Source organism: Amborella trichopoda, chromosome 13, assembly GCF_054954075.1.
Source record: "Amborella trichopoda isolate Santa Cruz 75 chromosome 13, AtrichopodaSantaCruz75HAP2 v2.0, whole genome shotgun sequence".
NCBI classification, from domain to species: Eukaryota; Viridiplantae; Streptophyta; class Magnoliopsida; order Amborellales; family Amborellaceae; genus Amborella; species Amborella trichopoda.
Window position 1 is genome coordinate 48,450,306 of NC_142348.1, and position 20,656 is coordinate 48,470,961.

The 20,656-nt window shown below is 33.4% G+C and overlaps 1 pseudogene across 1 annotated transcript; it reads right to left on the reverse strand.

The window, feature by feature from the left end:
• Nucleotides 1–244: 244 nt before the first annotated feature.
• LOC18446063 (uncharacterized) lies at nt 245–17,434 on the reverse strand (annotated as a pseudogene). The gene is made up of 8 exons (XR_016048191.1): nt 16,751–17,434; nt 13,191–13,516; nt 12,768–13,035; nt 10,587–10,768; nt 9,668–9,736; nt 3,263–3,757; nt 1,375–1,702; nt 245–513 (listed from the first exon to the last, which is right to left on the reverse strand). The product of XR_016048191.1 is annotated as an uncharacterized LOC18446063 (transcript).
• Nucleotides 17,435–20,656: the final 3,222 nt, after the last annotated feature.

A 20,656-nucleotide genomic window follows, 5' to 3' on the forward strand; every position in this document is an offset into this window, starting at 1 on the left:
TCGAACTTTAAACCTGCAAAAACTAGACCAACACAAGCACACATGTCTACATAGCCCAACCACGGCAGTATATCCATGTCAAAACTATAGACATAGAAAATCATAGCATTCCAAACTTCCATCTCATAGTGTAAGTCATCTATTACATTATATCATTTATTACATCATATGATAACTTCAAAGACTTCCTACCTGGGCCATTATTTCATTACATATCTGATTATTTCCTAAGGTTTCATATCCCCTAAGCATTCAGCTTGGCTACTCTAAAGTGTTGTATTTGAAGGTTTTCAATGTTCCTCTTCTTGAAATTGCCAAGCTTTCTGCTAACAAAAAAGTGACCCCAATTGTATGGTAAATAGTTAGGGGATTTTCTTCAGATACCATTTCTTCAAGAGGTTTTATGTACTCATAAGCAGAGGGATAGTAAAAGAAGGGCACTGAAAACCTCTCCCTCTTGGAGTTCACTACCACTCTGTGCTCTGCACACTCATACTCATCATTGCTTCACACCTACAAAAAGTTAAAGACACAGAATTTATGAGAAAAACAAAGAAAATGTAGTTTTAGCTAGGTCTAGCTTGATTAATAGTTTAGTACTGATTTATTTCACTAGAGATCTCTTAATTTCTTATGTGACCAATAGACATTTCTTGTGTACCTTCTTTGTTTGTTAAAATAAAATTTTCATCGTCTGTGAACGTCTATGGGAATCATTTTAAGTTCCAAGAGTGGAGAATTACAAAGAAAATAATATATTTTTATGTCTCCAACATAGCAAATGCATTGAATTATAAATGCAAAGGTTATAAATGCAAACATTGCTCGACTGGAAGATGCTCGTTGCTGCAACTTTGAGATTCTGTCTACGAACCAGTTCGATACCCCAAGAAAAAGGGAAATTGTATTATGATAGTAATTGGAACTTCAAGTTGAGGAATGACACAACTCGACTTACTCATTATTGCCATTGGATCTGAGGAGCTAGTTTAAGCCTCAAATGATATTATAATTATCTGAAAAATAAACTACAAATACATTGATTATCAGTAAGAAATTCAGCATAAACTTCTGCCTCATCCAATTTCTCTATCTAGAAGAGATCACCAACTACCACCTCTATCAAAAACATTTCAAAAATTTTAGGAGAAGAAAGTTGCTAAGAAAATCTATCCTTTTAACATGCGAACAAGTTAGTAATACGTTCGAAATAAATGCTACCAATGCATATGCACCATGGAAGTAAATCACGATATTAAATAAAACAATCAATCCTCTATGTTTTCTCACAATTCTAAGCTTGAATTTCAATAAAGTGTTGTTCACCCAAAAAAAAAAAAGATTTCAAGAAAGTGTTCTTTCTCTTTCACATACCTGAATCAGATCCCCTACATTGATTATATAAGAATTTGGCACTGGTGGCTTCACAGCCACCCACTCACCATCCTTGCGCTTCACCTCTAGACAACCAACATCGTCCTGTGCAAGCACAGTTAGGGCTCCAGGATCTTTGTGTCTTCCCACTCCTAGTGCCTCATTTGGACACGGGCATGGAGGGTAGCGATTCAACCTTATAGAACTTGTATGGTCCTTGAAAAATTCTTGTAAGCGTGAGGCTGGCAATCCTAAGTTCAATGAAATCAGCTCTAATAATCGGACTGCAAGCTTCTTGGTGGCCTGTGCATATGCTTCACATACGCTCCTTCAACAGACAAGTTAAAGGTTTATTAGTACAGTAGATTTTGTGAGGTTGCAAGATGTGATTTTTAAAATATAGGGCATTAATCCTTTGAGACTAGGTTTCACAAAAAACGTGGACACCAACAGTTCGACAATCCTAAACTCCGAAAAAATTCTGACAAAGTTACAGGCCATTAACTAAAGAAGAATGATCATGTAAGAGAATGATCTTTAACCAAAATGTATATTCTAAAAGGATTATATCCTTTGAGACCATTTACCATTGTCACAACAAGGTCACAATCACTCCTAGACATTAGATATCAAATTGGATATGAAACCATATATAATGATAGAATGGCATAATAAAAATCTAAAATAGAATAGAAAAAATAGAGAAAAAGAATAGAAATTTAGAAATAGAAGAATAGAAATAAAAAAGTTTAAGATCAAATAAAAGATAAAGGAAAATCTATTAAAAAAATACATTCAAATACAAATAACAATAAATAAAAATAATTGCATTACATAAATTCAATTATTTAATTAAATAATGAAAATTAAAATAATAATAATCACCTATAATAAGTCTGGCTTTTATAATGCTGAACAGAATAGGAACTTGAGTTGTCCTTTCATTAGTAACACCAAACAACATGACTAGGAGAAATGGCCGGACAGGTGGGCAATTCTAAAAACAAGAAATAAATAGTAATTTTTCCTATTCAATTAATGAAGGCTTGAAAGGGTGTCTTTACGTAATTTTTCCTTTTAACTATTTATCATTCCATTGATCGGGTCAACATGGTGTATCAAATCGAATGTATCGAGACAAAATGAAAGCGATGGTAAGGGCTGAACTAGTGATGAAAAAAAAAAAGAGAGAAAAGAAAAGAAAAGAAAAGAAGAAGAAGAAGTTCAATTAATCATCAAAATATGTCAAATTTGAGTGTATTGGGCTTTTTTTGCACACAAAAGTGGTTCCCAAACCCTTGATAGGGTTTGCTGCAATGCATAGCGTCCTTTTACTATTCATGTGCAAATGTCTTGGAAACCCCGCCTTTTTATTACATTAATATAAAAAGTTACCAACACTAGCCTACTTAAATTAAAACAAGTAATTCCATAATCAAAACATTCTATAAGTATATTAACAACTTTTCTAAATATTTTTACAATTTTAAAAATATAAAAAAAATTAAAATTTTAAAAAATAACCTAGAAATTTCTAAAAAATACAACCTTAAAATTTAATAAGAAAAATTCAAAAAGAAGCCTGGATTAATCTTCAATCAAGGTTCATTTCATGGAGAGTGAAGATTCACTATTCTTCATAAATTTTGTAGGTGAAGCCCTAAAATTCTAGAAAACTTCCAAGAACATACACACAAGGAAATTTCTATTTTTTTGAGCAAATCTTAAACAAAGATAATGAAATTACTAGATTAACCAGAGCATTCCAAAACTATAGAAAATTTCTAAATTCCTAGATTAACCAGAGCCATAATTTTGTAATTTTGAGAAAACTCCAGTCAAATAAGGCCTAATGATGACATGAGAGCAAAATTCAAATACTCCATACCTCATTTCTGGCGGATTCTCCGGCCACTGGTTTGCGGAGGTGGTGACCCTTTTGATGCTTTCGCCATCAAGCTCAGGGAATACAACGAGGCTCCTCACCGAGAAATCAAAGACCTCTTTCCAATCTCTCACATTCTTGGTATGCTCCCCATTGCATTGTCCTCACCTCGCCGAACTTTTTGCTTCTCCGGCAATGGAAAACCGAAAAAAATGATAATCACTTCCTCTACAGCTGTTCTAAGCTCTATTGGAACCCCATGGTTTATGACTTGGAAGAAACCCATCTTTACACCCATGCTTGATTTTATCCACCAAATTTGAAAGAGTTGCAGGATCTATAGATTCTGGAGAGAGCAGGTACGATTTCTTGGAATTCGGCGATAGGAGAGGAGAGAGGTCGAACACCTTCTGCAACTTGGTGAGAGATGAGTGAGGGCCTGTGCTCAGGTGCCTGGATGAAGGCTGTGTCCATTTCAAAAGGTTTTGATTCCAGGCCCATGATGAATTATGAGGTTTCTAAACCCTTTTTGAATTATGAGGGTAAAATCTCTTGGTTTTCTCTCACTAGCTGGAGACCTTTCTCTCACTGTAAAAGCTCTTGATTCACTCTCACTAACAGAAGACCTCTACCAGGAGAGAATGGAAGTAGGTTTCTCATATGTTCAGAGGAGCTTTTAACTTTTCAAGAGATACCGAATCTCCATTACCATACGTTTCTCTCGTTCATCATGTAAACCTACAAGTGGCAACAAAAAGCAAAAATAGAAGGATGAAGTTTCTACAAGGCCCAGGCATTATGGAAAAAAAATAGAGCCTGATCTTAAATCTTTGAAAGCATTTTTTACAAAGGAATTGTGGCTCTAAAATCAATTTTTAATATCAACAATCAAATTTGAAACTAAAAAATAATATACATCTTGCTAATCTGGCGACACTTATTTTTAAAGTGAAATAGATGGATTAGGTAATTTTTTCTAATATTCACTATTTTTAGAGCTTGATATACTTTTTTTTTTTTACAACCACAATGTTCAAGTCGAGATGATCAATGTTGAGAGAGGGCCATTAAATAAAAATTGTCTTTTAAAAAAAAAAAATTTAAAAAGAAAAAAACTTTCTAAAATGAGATAAAGATGAGCAACATTTTTAGGAAGTTATAGGATATTGTTTCTAATTTGGTCATTATCATTGGCCCATACAAAAACGAAAAACATAAGAGAGCATGGTGACCTTGATGCAAACCTTCCTTATTACCCTCGCCTTGCTTCCATTGTGGGGCTTTGTTATGCGTGGGGAGACCTAGAAGCCAAATTTTGCTTTATGCCTAAGGATGCAAATTTGCTTTATGTGCGAGGATAGCAGGTCGATCATCAAATTTCAATGAAATTTGCTTTATGCGTGAGAATACAAATTTGCTTTCTATAAAATTTCCTCATATCACTAAAGAAAGCCCTTTGTTGTTTAGTTAATTCATCTTCATTGAAGGTTGAGGATATCATTTTCGTTGATGTATTGGAAGCTCATACAATGGTTTGTTGCAATTGTATACTTATTGACGAAGCAGCTGTTCATTTCGTATGCGCATCAGATTGAACCTCGAAGGGATAGTTATTAGATACATATTGTCAATTTATAGAGAGAGGAACAATAATACTTATTTGGGTCTTCGATTGTTTCTGATTAAGGCATCTTCTACTCTAATCAGGTCAGGCTTCTGGTTATCTTTATCTTCTTGTAAATGGTTGATTCAGAAAATAATTCCAACATAAAACTTAATATTGTTCTTTTGAATAAACTTAATTATCTTGTTTGGTCAAAAGCTGTTTTTTGTTTTTTTTTTGAAAAATTTAAATTTTGATACATAACTATGAAGATAATCATGAATTTTGGTTTCAAAACCTCTGAAGAAAGTATTGAAAAATCTCCCTTAGTTGCTAATAATGAAAAATATTAAACAAAAATACCTCAAAATAATAGTGGAGGTAGAGACCCAAACAGATCTATCGATCAAACCACAACCACTCAAACTCATCATTGCAACTGTGATCATTATCATCGACCAAGTAACAACAATGGCTCTTCCTCCGCACAAGATCATTCTTCTTCATTCCCAGATACGGGTAAGCCTTCTGCTTTTATGACTTTCTGTGACATTTTTTCTTAGATAATAGATTCAGGGGCCACAGATCATATGACTGGCAATTTCAATATCTATCTGACCTCAAAATTAATGAAAATATGAATCATAAATGTATTGTCAATGGTTCCGTGATTCCCATCCATGGTGTTGGCAACACCAATTTCTTCTCCAAATCTGAAAACTCTGAAGTTCTTTTTATGCCATCACTTTCCTCTAACTTGATGTATGTTAGTAGAATTACTTAGAGCATGAATTGCAATGTTATTTTTTTTCTGAACTCTGAGACATTCCAAGATCGGGCTACAAGGAGAAAGATTGGTGACGGAAGACTATCTCATAGGCTATATTTATTTAATCAGAAGAATAAGGCTTTAGTTGCCAGTCAAGATAATTATAATATTAAACAATTATAGCATTAGAGATTTGGACACCCCTCAGTTAAAGTTTTAAAAATATTAATGTCCTCTATATCCTTAAACTTTAACTCCTATGAAATCTGTAAATTCTCAAAATATACAAGACTTCATTTTCAGTCTTCTATGCATGTTTCAAATGAACATATTTATTTGATACATTCTGATGTGTGGGGACCAGCCCTAGTTGATTCTTATGTCGGTTTTAAATATTTCATTATTTTTATTGATGATTGCTACTTAGGTATATTTATTGAAATAAAATAGAAGTTTTTCATGTGTTAAAAGAATTTTTCAAACTGATTTCTAGTCAATACAATGGCAAGATTAGAATTTTGTGGAATGATAATACAGAGTATGTAAACAAAGTTTTTTCTCAGTATTTATTGAATCTTGATATTATGCACCAAACATTAAGTGTTGAAACACCTCAGGAGAATGGAATTGCTAAAAGGAAAAATAGAAACATTTTGGAAGCTACAAGGTCTTTAATGTTTCAGATACTTTTTCCAAAAATTTATTGATCTGAAGCTGTTTTAACTGCTTGTTATTTGATTAACAGACTTCCAAGTAAAATTCTTAAAGATAAATCTCCCTTTGAAATTTTGAAAAATAGAAAAATTGACTTGTCTCATTTGCAAGTATTTGGATGCGTGTTTTATGTTCTTGTAGCTGGGCACAACCGCGATAAACTTGATAAACGTTCCAATAGATGTATTCTTCTTGGATATTGCTTTACTCAAAGCGTGTTAAAATAGAGTCATATTTCCATGACACATTGAATAGTGGTTTAGAAAATAGGACCCCAGGGGAGTGTTCAAGAGGTCATTGTCCCTTACATGATATTAATACTAGCAATGTGTCCAACACACCTAGAACAAGTCATGATGATTAAGCTGAAACTAAAGATACCTCTGAAATTTACCAAATTGGTTTAGAAGAAGACGACTACGTCGTAGCTGCGGCCCCGGCCCCACCTAATCTCCCGTTGCACAGGTCTCCTCGTTTCTCTCAATATTCTTCTTTACTTCAATATTTTTATATTTACCATGCAGTTTCTTATCCTATTAAAATTATATTTCCTATGAAAATATATCTCCTGCCAATTTTATTTTTTAAAATTTTATTTCCAATAATTCTGAGCCAACCAATTTTAAAAATGCTATTTCTCAATCTGTGTGGAGGAATGACATGAAAGAAGAACTTCAAGCACTTGACAGGAATCATACTTGAGACATTGTCAAGCTACTTAAATGAAAGAAAACAGCTGGATGTAGATGAGTTTATAAAATCAAATATATTAGTGATTCGTCTGTTGAGAGGCATAATGCCAGGTTAGTGGCCAAAGGATTTACCCAAACTTATGGAGTCGGCTATAAATAGACTTGTGCACCAATTGTCAAGATGAATATGGTTCGTGTTCTTTTATCTATCGCAGTTAATTATAGATGATCTTTGCATAAGATAGATGTTAAAAATGCCTTCTTATATGTGACCTTCACGAAGACATCTATATGATTTTTTCCCTAAGTCATTCTAAAAAAAGGGATAAAGGACTTGTATGCAAATTAAAGAAGGCTTTGTATAGACTTAAACAATTACATCGTGCATGGTATGTCAAACTCAGCTCTGCTTTGATGAGCATCGGGTTTCTTAAAATTCAGTCGATTCTTCGATGTTCACAAAAAATGGGAACTTCAGGTACAACAGTTGTATTCATTTATGTTGACGATATTATCATTACAGATAATGATAAATAAAGCATCATGAAGCTTAAAAATTATATTCACACGAAATTTGACATCAATGATCTTGGTCAACTAAAGTATTTTCTTAGCATTGAAGTAGCACATTCAAAAAAAGAACTATTCATTTTTCAAAGGAAATATGTATGTTGAAAGAAACTGGGAAATATGTATTAGACCCATTGACGTTCCTGTTGATATTAATTGCAAACTTAATTCAACAAATGGAAAACATTTTGAAGATGTGAACCACTTTCAAAGACTTGTGGGCAGATTGATTTATTTGACTGTGACACGACCAGATATAATGTATGTGGTTAGTCTTATGAGCCAATTTATGTATACTCCTCGATCATGTCACATGGAACTTGTCTATAGGATTCTCAGATATCTTAAGTCGTTACCCGGTAGAGGTGTTTGGTTGAAACCGAATGGTCACACTAATATTATTATTTATTTTGATGTTGATTGGGCAGATAGTCGAATTGATAAGAGGTCCACTACCGGTTCTTGGACATTAGTCGGTGGAAACTTAGTTACTTGAAAAAGTAAGAAACAAAATGCAGTTGCTCGATCCAGTATACAGGCCGAATATAGAAATATGACTTCAACTTCAAGTAAATTTATGTAGCTAAAATACCTACTTCGATATATAGGGTTCCTAACGGTCAATCCAATGAAGATGTTTTGTGATAATCAAACAGCTATGTATATATCTTCCAATCCATTTTTTCATAAAAGAACCAAGCATATAGAAGTTGATTGTTACTTTGTGAGAGAAACGGTTTTGTAAAAAATTATTAGTACTCATTATGTTCAAAGTGAATACCAACTTGCAGACATGTTTACCAAAGCTATTGCAAAAACAAAGTTCCATTAGATATTGTCCAAGTTTGGCTCCATTGATATCTGCGCACCAAATTGAGGGGGAGCGTTAACAGTTATATAAACCAGATATTTAGTTTCATATCTTGTATATTACAAGATATTAAGTTTCTTATATTGAGTTTCATATTTTATAAGATTACTATTGTAGTGAGGTTAGTTTCCTAAAAGACAATAATTGTAACTTTATAAATATCTGGTAAACCAGGGTAATCCCTTGTAACGAGATACTGGTTTACTCTTCATAGACGTAGGCACTATTGCCAAACTACGTATATGTCGTGTTAATTTTTGTTTCTCTTTCCTTCATCGCTATTTCTTTTATTGCAAATTCTACGTAAACGTTGTGATTGTGTATCATATATATTGAAAGGCTCATTCTCCCTTAGAGAGAATATAGCTTCTTATGGAAAGAAACATTGTGATTGTTCCTCATATATATAAGAATGCTTGTTTTTCTTATAAAGAAACGGTTTCGACAGAGATTTTGAGTGCTTTTTTTTCTTTGTTTTTCTTGTAGAGAAGCGGCTTCGATGGAGATTTTGAGTGGTTTTTTCTTTCATAGTAAGAGAAAATCTCGATTGTTCTCAAAGTTGTATTCTACATAGTGGTTTAATTATGGAATACAGATATTTAGGAGAGTAGGTTTAAAAGAGATCTAAAAGGGCTTACATGACTGGGCTTTGTCGAGGTTTAAAAACATAAATTTATGTCCCAAAATCTTTGATATCCGTAGATATAATCTTTTTAGTGAACCACGTAAATTTTTATGTCTTTTAAAAAATATGTATTTCATATTTTATTTCTCATACTTTGATGGCCAAAAATCATCCAATCGAGTTTAAAGCTGCCCCACCGAGCACGCTTTACTTTGATTGTTTCGAGTCGCGGCTCTATACAAACCGCACCCTTGCTCATATAGCTAAGTAGAAAATCCTAATTTTAACCCAGTTGGATGTGAAAACTAATCATCGCAAGCAACAATTAAGTTTTGAAACCAACGAGGGCACAACAATCGAAACAGACGCAACAATTTGAAAAAGATTCTCTGTCCTCAGATAGGACAAGGGGACCCACAAAAATAATTGAAGAAAACGATATGCATGTAATTATTGCAATTCTTAAGGCTCAGAGAGGAAAAGTGATGAAATTTTCGTAAAAAACTGAACCGTAAGTTGCCTGATTGACTCGTTGAAGAACGTGCAGAGCCATAACAGATTTACATTGAGAGAGACACCCTGAACATGGCCTGCCATGCTTTGAGAGGTGGCCAGAGACCCACATGTTTGCTGCTGAAAAAAAATATATTAAAAAAAAAAAACATAAATAAAACAACGCTCGGGTAGTTTTTTTGACCAAGGGAATAAATCTACATCGTGATTTGTACGAATATATATACACGTCAAAAAGACTTTGTAAGGACGCCGAGCCTGGCCCTTATCCTCATAGGGCCCGCTGCAACTGGAAAAAAAGGCCTTAACACACAGCCCGAGTTTTATTAGAGCCCGAGAGGAGGGCTGGCTTGACCCAGCCTCACCCTCTGACATAATTGCCCAGCCCTAGGCCAGGTGGGCCCGGGCTGATTGCACCAGGCCAGGCCACCCATCCCGTTGCGAAAAGCGAGAAATATGGTTATTGTGTATGGATGTGACACGCCAAATTGCACATGCCTCCTCTGACCTCCGATGTATAGACAATGGATCAGTATTTGAAAAATAAAACTTGTCCATTCAAATCGGAATCTCTCGTAAAACTCCTAAACAGGAGAGACGGGTTCTAAAGAGCTGAGAATTGGTGACTTCTAAGAAAATTGTGTGTAGGGTATTTAAAAAGCATTTTGTACACCGTTTGATATGTTTGGTAGCACTTGGTTGGTTTGAAAATATAACACAATTCAAGCCAACCCAAGAGCATGATCAATATGTGAAAAAAATCTGGAGAGATACTTGTCCCTAGTGGAAAAATCTCAGCCCCCATTTCATAAATTACACATAAATCTGGTTTGTCCCTCGACCTGCCTCGAAAGCCCTTTCCTGAACCCTTTGTTGTCTGAGAAGCCTTTTACAGGCCTCAAATTTTGATTGGGTGGATACATAAATGGCGTGGCCTCTCTGAAAATAGTATCGGAATTGTCTCTCATACGAGGAGAGCGTTAAGCACAGGGTCCACGACATCATCCAGTGGGTGGGGGGATTGGATTTGGCATAGAGTTTCTAAGCATCTCTGAACTGCTTCAACAGAGTTTTCTTCACTGCAGTTGAGCTCAAAACTATGGCCATTCTCTGCAACATGAACTACGAGCCCTGGGGGTGCCCTTGATTCCACTGTGTCAATGTAACTCATTATGACCCCAAATCAAGAATCTGTAATATTTGATTTTAGAGAGAGATGGTAGCTTCCGTGAGAGCATCTGCAAAATTTGATTTTAGAGAGAGAGAGACACGAGGGTGTGAGATTTAATTGGATTTGCGGCACTATTTCGGCACTTCCCTGGGGAATGAATGTTTGGTTTTGTTTTACCATATATTGGCCATGGTAAAATATTTGCATATACATTTGGAGTCTATCAAACGTGTGAAACGTAATTTACAAATATTTTTCAGGTAATATTTACAGGCGAACCAACCCTACCTTGAGATTTATCATTTTAGATTTTTTTTTATTTTTAACCACAATGCATATTCCACCCTTTAATTCATTTCAAGCTCATTCAGCCAATCTCGCTCTCCAGGAAACATGATATACCTTTTTTAATTGGAAATGTATAACATAGCGCGACTTATTTTTTTTATACAAAAAGGTTACAATCATTGACATCAATTGGATGTGAAATCGAATGGATAGTGATATACCACTAATTGAGCACAAAGTCCGAGATAAATTTTTTCGAAGGCAATAATACATTTTAATCCCTTAGTTTTCACATTCAATAGCTAAGAAAAGTTATGATCTTCCAAAATAGAGCCTTAGAGTACACGATCCCTTTTCAATTTGAAATGCATTTTTGGTGAAATTGAGAGTTACAAAAATTGGGCTATCCCAATTTTGAGCTCCCCATCTCTCGGATTTCAAGTCTAATCATTCCACATGGTTCCAAAACTTATTTACATTGTACATTCAAAGCAATTCGAAAGTTTACACAAAATAATTTAAGTGTTTTAATTCAATATTTCTTTTACAATTTCACGGAATCGAAATGGCTCAGAAAAGAGATAATTCCAAAATGCGATTAAGTGTTTGGAACTTTGAAATGTATTTTTTTGGCACTGAAACGGATTCAATATTTGAATTCAGCAAAATTGATTCAAAACATCGGCAAAAAAGGATCTTCCTGTGGTCTCTTTTTTTATGTAAAAATATCATATGAGGAAAAAATATTATTTAAGGGGTTTAAATACTTTGTAAAATTGTTGAAGGGGTAAAATCATCACAATTATCATTTGAGGAGTTGCCTTTTTATTTTCATATCACACAAGTACCTCCTGACAAAAAATCTTAAAAAGTTTGCACAATTCCCTTCTTCAGGGTCAGGGAACTGAGGTATTTCAAGAATTTGACCCCCCAATAAGCCTTAATGTCAATAATGACCTCTGCTTGTTTAGGATTACAAATAAACACAACTCAGGCCTGCTAATAAGGAATAATTAAGGTTGTTTATGTTATTTGATACATACAAAGCATTTAGATACCAAATGACAAAAACAGCCCGTTGTTCTTTTTAAAAGCTTGAAAATTAAATATAAACCTTAAACCTAAAAAAGGAAGACCAACAAAAGCAAACAGGTCCATATAAATATATTTAGGGTGAGCTTTGTATAAGGTTGCTTCCTCATACAGGAGCACCCTAGAAAATTTACTTAGAGATATCATTTCGGCGTAGAAAACCTTATGATGGTTTCAAAATCTCGTTTTATCTTCAATTATAAAATTTAAAATTTCAAAAATGGCATAGATCAAAGAACACTTGAAAACCTTGAAAATAGACGGTTAAGATACCCTATTACAAGATGCATCATTTTTTGGACTTGAAATTCTTTTCTTTCTTCACTTTCATTCATCACAAGGTTGAGATGATCAGTTAGAGGGTTCTCCTATGCTTGAACGCTCTCCACTGTAGAATTTTTAGGTGCAACTTACTTCAACAGTATAAGGTTGCAACCGTATATAAACTTTTTCCATATATTTATATAGAAGAAAATCATAGTGTTTCGAACTAACATTTCACAGTATAAGTCCTCTATTACAATGTAGGACCACTTCAAAGACTCTACCTGGCCATTATTTCACTACATATTTGATTACTTCTTAAGTTTGAAACCCCCTAAGCATTCAGCTTGGATACTCTGAAGTGTTGTATTTGAATGTTTTCAGTGATCCTCTTCTTGAAATTGCTAAGCTTTCTGGTAATATAACAGTGACCCCAATTATATGGTAAATAGTTAGGAGGATTTTCCTCAGACACCAGTTCTTCAAGTGGTTCTATGAACTCATAAGCAGAGGGATTGTAAAAGAAGGGCATTGAAAACCTCTCCCTCTTGGAGTTCACTACCACTCTGTGCTCTGCACTCTCGTACTCATCATTGCTCCACACCTACAAAATGTTAAAGACAGAATAGATGAGAACAAATAATGAAAATGCAGTTTTAGTTAGGTTTAGCTTGATTAATAGTTTATTACTCGCAAAAAAAAAAAAAAGAATTTCAAGAAAATGTTCACCCAAAGTAGTGTTCTTTTTCATTCACATACCTGAATCAGATCCCCTACATTTGATTATATAAGAATTTGGAACTGGCGTCACAGCCACCCATTCACCATCCTTGTGCTTCACCTCTAGACCACCAATGTCGTCCTGTGCAAGCACAGTTAGTGCTCCAGGATCTTTGTGTCGTCCCACTCCTAGTGCCTCATTTGGACACGGGCATGGAGGGTAGCGATTCAACCTTGCAGAACTCGTATGGTCCTTGAAAAAATCATGCAAGCGTGAGGCTGGCAATTCTAAGCTCAATGAAATCAGCTCTAATAATCGGACTGCATGCTTCTCGGTGGCCTGTGCATATGCTTCACATACGCTCCTTCAACAGACAAGTTAAAGGTTTATTAGTACAGTAGATTTTGTGAGGTTGCAAGATGTGATTTTTTAAAATATAGGGCATTGATCCTTTGAGACTAGGTTCTACCAAAAACGTGGACACCAACAGTTCGACAATCCTAAACTCCGAAAAAATTCAGACAAAGTTACAGGTCATTTACTAAAGAAGAACAGAATGATCATGTAAGAATGATCTTTAACCAAAATTTATATTCTAAAAGGATTATATCCTTTGAGACCATTTACCATTGTCACAACAAAGTCACAATCACTCCTAGCCATTAAATATCAAATTGGATAGTCTAGGTGTATCATGAAATTAAAAAATTGTGTTTTAAACTTTGATATTAGTCAATGACACACTTACAACCATCTAATTTAAAATCTGAAAAAACGATGATTATAATCTCCATGTACTGAAAGTAATTAGTCTCTTTATATACTTTTCCTATTATGAAGGAGAATGACCGTGTATGATTTACGCCTACAACCTTGATGCAAGATGTATGTTGAGAATAATTGGAACCCAATCCTTTTTTGAGATGGAGATACGGGTTACTAGTAATCTTGGAAAAGGATAGGGATCGAACAAATGTTAATGCATGTCGGACTTCTAGATTGTTGGCAAACATTCTCCTAAATCCAACTGCATAAAATATACACATCTAAAATAACTTAAAAAGAAGGTCAACTATTATGGTGGTTTTTTGGTAAATTTTGTTTCTTTTAAGGACAAATTACGTACAGACACCTTTCAACGCCTTCATTACAATATGGGTCAAATTTTTGTATGGATTATGTGGAGACCATCCTCAGCGGACCTCCTTCTTTTCTTTTCTTTTTTTGCTTTTCTTTTTTTGCCCATGTGTCCAGTATTTCTAACACTGGATACGTAGGAGATCCTGCAAGTTTACGACCATTTCTCCTAGTCAGGGCTTGTCGGGTAATGGTATTGCTAATACCGTAATCAACTTCTTTTAAATAATTATTATTATTTAAACTCTTACTATTTTGCAATAAAATTTCTTGAAATAGAATTTAGCATAATAGAATATCTTTTCTATTCTGCATGAACTACTAGATAGATATCTTTAATTGTTAGAATATATATTAGGATAAGAAATTCTATTCTATCATTTTTTTTATTTTTTTTTGAAATTTTAAATATATTTTAAATTCTAATTAATTCAAATTTATTTTTCTAATTTTAGAATTAGAATATGAAAATATATATAATGATGGAATGGTAGAATAGAAATCTAAAATAGAGAAATAGAATAGAAATTTAGAAATAGAAAAATAGAAATAAAAAAGTAAAATATTAAATAAGATATAAAGGAAAATCTATTAAAAAATTCAAATACCAACAACAATAAATAAAATACGAAATAAATTAAAAAAATTGAGAAATGGAATAGAAATTTAGAAATAGAAAAATAGAAAGAAAAAAAAAAAAGTAACATATTAAATAAAAGCTACAGGAAAATCTATTAAAAAAACATTCAAACAAATAACAATACAAAGTAAATAAACTTATATCCATTACATAAATTCCATTATATTGATTAGCTAATAAAAATAATCACTTATAGTAAGTCCGGTTTTTATAATGCAGTTGAGTTGTCATTTCATTAGCAACACTGAATAGCATGACTAGGAGAAATAGCCGAATATTGAACAAGTGGGCAATTCTAAGGGGGTGGGGGAAGAAAAAGAAAACGGGAGGCAAGGTGGGTATAATTTTCACAAAAATTTGACCCCTACTATAATAAAGGTATTGAAAGGTTGTCCTTACCATTGTTCGCAAAATCGTTCAATCTAACCACTAACCATCCGGTTAGATCGGAACCGATTACTGGCCGGTTTTAGTTTTAGGCGGTTAGGGGGATCGACCAATATTTTTTAAAAAAAATTCAAAAAAATGTATATAATTTCTGAAAAATAAAGACTTTTGATTTGTAATGTATTTTTAAATATTCTTTACATTATGGTAAAGATTAAAAACTATTTTGGTCATTAATACTTAATTTTATATTTTCTCATCTTTTTTAAAAAATTTAAAAAATGGCCCTTGAAAAATATAAAATGCATTAAAATCTATTTTCTTCATTAATTTTCAATTTTATTTGAATGTGTTTTGTTTTAATCATTCTTTATATGTTTTTCATATTTTAGTTTTATATATATATATATATATATATATATATATATATACATATTTATTTATTTTTTCAACACTTTTTTTACCACCCGGGACTTGCCCGGTTAGAGTGGTTGAATCAGCCGGTTTACTGGTTAAGCCAGTTAAACCACTTCCAGACCCATATCCGATTAACCATTCCGATTCGATTTTGCGAACACTGGTCCTTACGTAATTTATCCTTCTTCTAACTACTACCGGCAGGTGAAGGTGGTGTACCAAATTGAATGTATCCGGACAAAAATGAAAGCCATGGCTAAACCAGTGATGCAAAAAATGGATAAAAGAGGGAAAAAAAAAAAAAAAGGAAATCAATAAATCTATCAAAATATCACAAATTGAAGAGGATTTGGCTTTTCTTGTAAAAACAAAGTGACTCCAAAACCCTAAAGAAGGCTTGTTGTTACTATTCACAGCCTGTTTAGACTGATCATGTGCAAAAGTCTAAGACACCCAGATCTTTTTATTACATTATAATTAAAAAAAAGTGATCAAAACTAAAACAAATAATTCCATAAACATTTTAACCATTTTTCAAAACATCTCCTAAAATCCTAAAAATATAAAAACTAAATAAATAAATCCTAAAACCCAAATAAAAGTTAAAATTGTAATAAATAACAATAAAAAATTCCAAAAATAAATCCTTAAACTTTAATAAGAAAAAAAAAATAAAAAAATAAAAAAGAAGCCTTGATTAATCTTCAATCAAACTTCATTTCATGGTAAGTGAAGATCCACTATTCTTCATGAATTTTGTAGCTGAAGCCCTAAAATTCTAGAAAACTTATAAGGCCATAAGCATAAGTAAATTTCTAATTTTTTGAGCAAATCTTAACTAAAGATAATGAAATTCCTAGAATAACCAGAACTTTCCAATACTATAGAGAATTTCTAAATTCCTAGAATAACCAGAGCTTTCCAAAACTATAGAGAACTTCTAGCCAAAATTTTGAAAAAATTCCAGTCAAATTAGGCCAAATAATGAAATCAGAGCAAAATTCCAAGATTCCATGCCTCATTTCTGGTGGATTCTCTGGCCACTGGTTCGCGATGGTGGTGACCCTTTTTATGCTCTCGCCCTCGAGCTCTGGAATTACAATGGGGCTCCTGACCGAGAAATCAAAGACCTCTTTCCAATCTCTCACATTCTTTGTATTCTCCTCATCATAATACCCCATTGCATTCTCCTCATCTCGCCAAACTTTTCGTTTCTCCGGCAATGGAAATCCAAAAAATTTGATAGACACTTCCTCTACAGCTCTTCTAAGCTCCATTGGAACCCCATGGTTTATGACTTCGAAGAAACCCCAGTCTTTGCACCCATGCTTGATTTTATCCACCAAACTTGAAAGAGTCGCAGGATCTATAGATTCTGGAGAGAGAAGGTTCGATTTCTTGGAATCGGGCGACAAGAGAGGAGAGAGGTCGATTATGGTGACACCTTCTGCAAATTGGTGAGAGATGGCTGAGGGCCTGTGCTCAGGGGCTTGGATGAAGGCTGGGTCCATGTCAAAAGGTTTTGATTCCAGACCCATGATGAATTCTGAGGTTTCTCACTCTCTCACTGTAAAATCTCTTGATTTTCTCTTAGCTGGAGACCTTTCTCACTGTAAAAGCTCTTGGGAAGAAGGCCCTGGAGGTGCAAGTGGGTTTCCTACATGTTGAGGTGGAGGTGTTTTTAACTTTTTAAGAGATAGCAAAGCTCCATTAGCATACGTCTCTCTTTTTATCGTGCATGGCTAGGAGGAGCGACATAAAACTATAAACCAATGTTGTGGTTTTAGTTTAGGAGGAGTTTTTTTGGGTGATAAAAATGAAGCAATTTGGTACTACCTCATATTTAAGGGAAGATTTTGTATTTTTTAAAAAAAATTAATATAAAAAAATTTAAATATTTATATATATAAAATTAATAGAAAAATTTAAAAAAAATAATTTTTTAAAAAAATACTATTATATAGATTTTTGTTTTTCTGACAGAAACATCCTGAAGCTTCGGCTGAAACATACCCAAAGATGACTGCAGCATGCTGAAGCGGCTCGAATCTGACTGAAGCAGCAGTACCATACTTCTCTTCGCTTCAATTTATGCTTAAAATCTGAAAACGAAATGAATTTGATAATATTGCTATAAACAAACAAACACATTAAATCGACCTACTTTCTAATGACATAGACTGTAGGAAAAAATAAAACATTAAAAATCGACTAAATTTCTAGTTGAAACTGTCCCAAGGTTTAGATTCATTGCACCTGGACTTCAAACCATGAATAGACAGAATCACTAAAGATAGTCCTTCAATTACTTGGCCCAATTATTCATTCATTGGACATCTCTGTTTTAACGTATATAAAATCACTAACGATAATCCTTTAATTATTTGGCCCAATTATTGATTCATTGGACATCTCTCTTTCAACGTATATAAAATATACAAGGGATTGCCTATAGATTCTTTAGAATTTTAAAATGAGTAGTTGTAACAGTGTCATTGAATAAACACAAAATTCAAAAAAAAAATTCTCGAAACTCACTACTCACCTCAAACCATCCAATTTAATATCTAACGAGTAGGAATGATTGTGATTTTCATGTATAAAAAATAAATGATGAAATTTTTGTAAGCTTCATAATAACAAAATAAAGTCTTACTTGATATTCTCATCCGAAAAGCACTTTGAGCATTGGAAATTTTATGATGGTTCTAAAATCAATTTTCAACACCGATAATAAAATTTGAAACTGAAAAAATGGTACAAATCTTGCAGATCTATTAACATTTATTTCAACGGGAAATATATGGTCTAGATGATTTGTTGCAATATACACTATTTTAAAATCTGAAATCCTATTTCTTTTCACAACCATAATGTTTAAGCTGAGACGATTGATTTAAAGATTTTTCAGCACCTTGAAATTTTCGATGAATTATGAGGTAGGGTTTTATTTATTTTGATAGGGTTGACCATTTTCCAAAAATAGATGGCCTCTTTGTAAATCCCAGTGTATGCATTTGACCCGTTAATAACAGAATCCGGGTACCGAAAGAACCCGAATCTGCTTGAAAACAAGTCATGTTTACTGGATCTCGGTTGCCCGAAAAGGATCGGTAATAGCATGCCTAGTGTTTGGAAAATTACAGATCCAAACCAAAACTCGCCCGATTCAGATGGATAGGTGATTAATTGCGATTTTAAAAACCCCAAAATTCTTCTGATCTTTTTAACTTGGGAATCATACGAGTCAGACAAGTTTAACACTAGTGATTCAAGACAAGATTCCGGTTTTTACAACGCTAGCCTTCCGCGCGCTCTTTTTTTTGAGTCCAAATTCGAAAAACCATATTTTTGATGAAGCGGCTAGCATGCGGCCAAAGCTGGCATACGTAGAAATGCAGGTTTGCTAATAAATATATTTTTGAAATATAATCTGCTATTAATTTTTAAAGAATATACCATCTTTAACATGGAGATTATAGATATAAATAAATAAATAAATTTAAAAAATTAAAAATAATAATTATATTGAAAAAATATTTAGACTATTCATTACAATTATTTTTTGGTGAACTGCCTATTTGCATTTATCTTTATGATGGATGCTTTATATCTTTAGCCAGCATATTTTACAAATGCGGTCCAACCCATATGACACAATTGTTCATATTTTGCTTCGCTCTCGAAATAAACAAAATAATCATCAAAAACCATACAATACAACGCAATTACGGAAAAAAAAACAAATGAACAACTCTGCTTTCTTTTCTTTTTTTAAGGGTAATTCAGTTGTAGGAATCAAACTTAAAATATAACGCTGTTTAACATTAGCGGCTAATCACTCAAGCCCACGCCAATGAGTCCGAAATAAACAAAATACCATTAATGACTCGTAACAGTATGTGAATTGGGTTATCGTTGTCCCATCAATGGATGGGATAGCGATGAGGTGACGGCAAAATACACAATTGAAATAAGGATGAAGTTTTTATTAAGGCCCAGGCATTATGAAAACAAAATAAAACTATATTTTAAATCCTCATCCCAAAAGAACTTTCGGCAACACAAATTTTTATGAGGCTCTAAAACTAATTTTCAACATCAACAATAAAAATTTGAAACTCAAAAAATAATATGGATCTTGCGGATCTGCGAACATTTATTTTTAGGACGAAATGGACGGTCTAAATAATTTGTTACAATATACACCATATTTAGAGTTTGAAATCCTTTTTTTTTTTTTTACAACTATAACGTCCAAACCAAGCCAAAATGATCATTTTAAAGATTTTTCAATATTTGAATTGTAATTTTTGAGGAGTTATGAGGTAAGGCTTTATTTATTTTAATAGGGCCACAGCCCTATCGAATAATTTTTCTTGAGAAGAATAGCATACGCTTGATCGGTCCCACTTTGCCACCGTTGATACGACAGATGGCCGCCGATGCCTATGGCGATACTGTTGAAGTCCTGGTTACAGCGCAATTTCGGGAAAGGAATAATACCTCAAGACCAAGAAGAGACATGTATCTCATTTTTTCGTATGTGTAGGATCCATCACTTGTCCTAAAAGATGAACGGTGGAAATTAATTCTACCCATTGATATCCAGTCCCCCGGAGTTAGTACCTATCGTATTGTTAGAGAACATGTATTGTGCATTCTGAGCATCCATTTAGTGAAATTCAAGATCTAGACCTTAACAAACTAAAAAGAAAATTATTTTGTAGCATTATTTATCTAGTCATAATAAAGCCATCTAAGAAATTTAAAAATAGAAAAAATCCTTCTAAAGCCTAAATCTGAGCACCTTACCAAATTGGATGGCCTATGTTACTTAGGCAAAAAGTAATTTCTAAGTTGTGTTTTCAAAAAAAATTTTGTCGTGATGATTCATGATATGATTCATTGAAATGAAAAGAA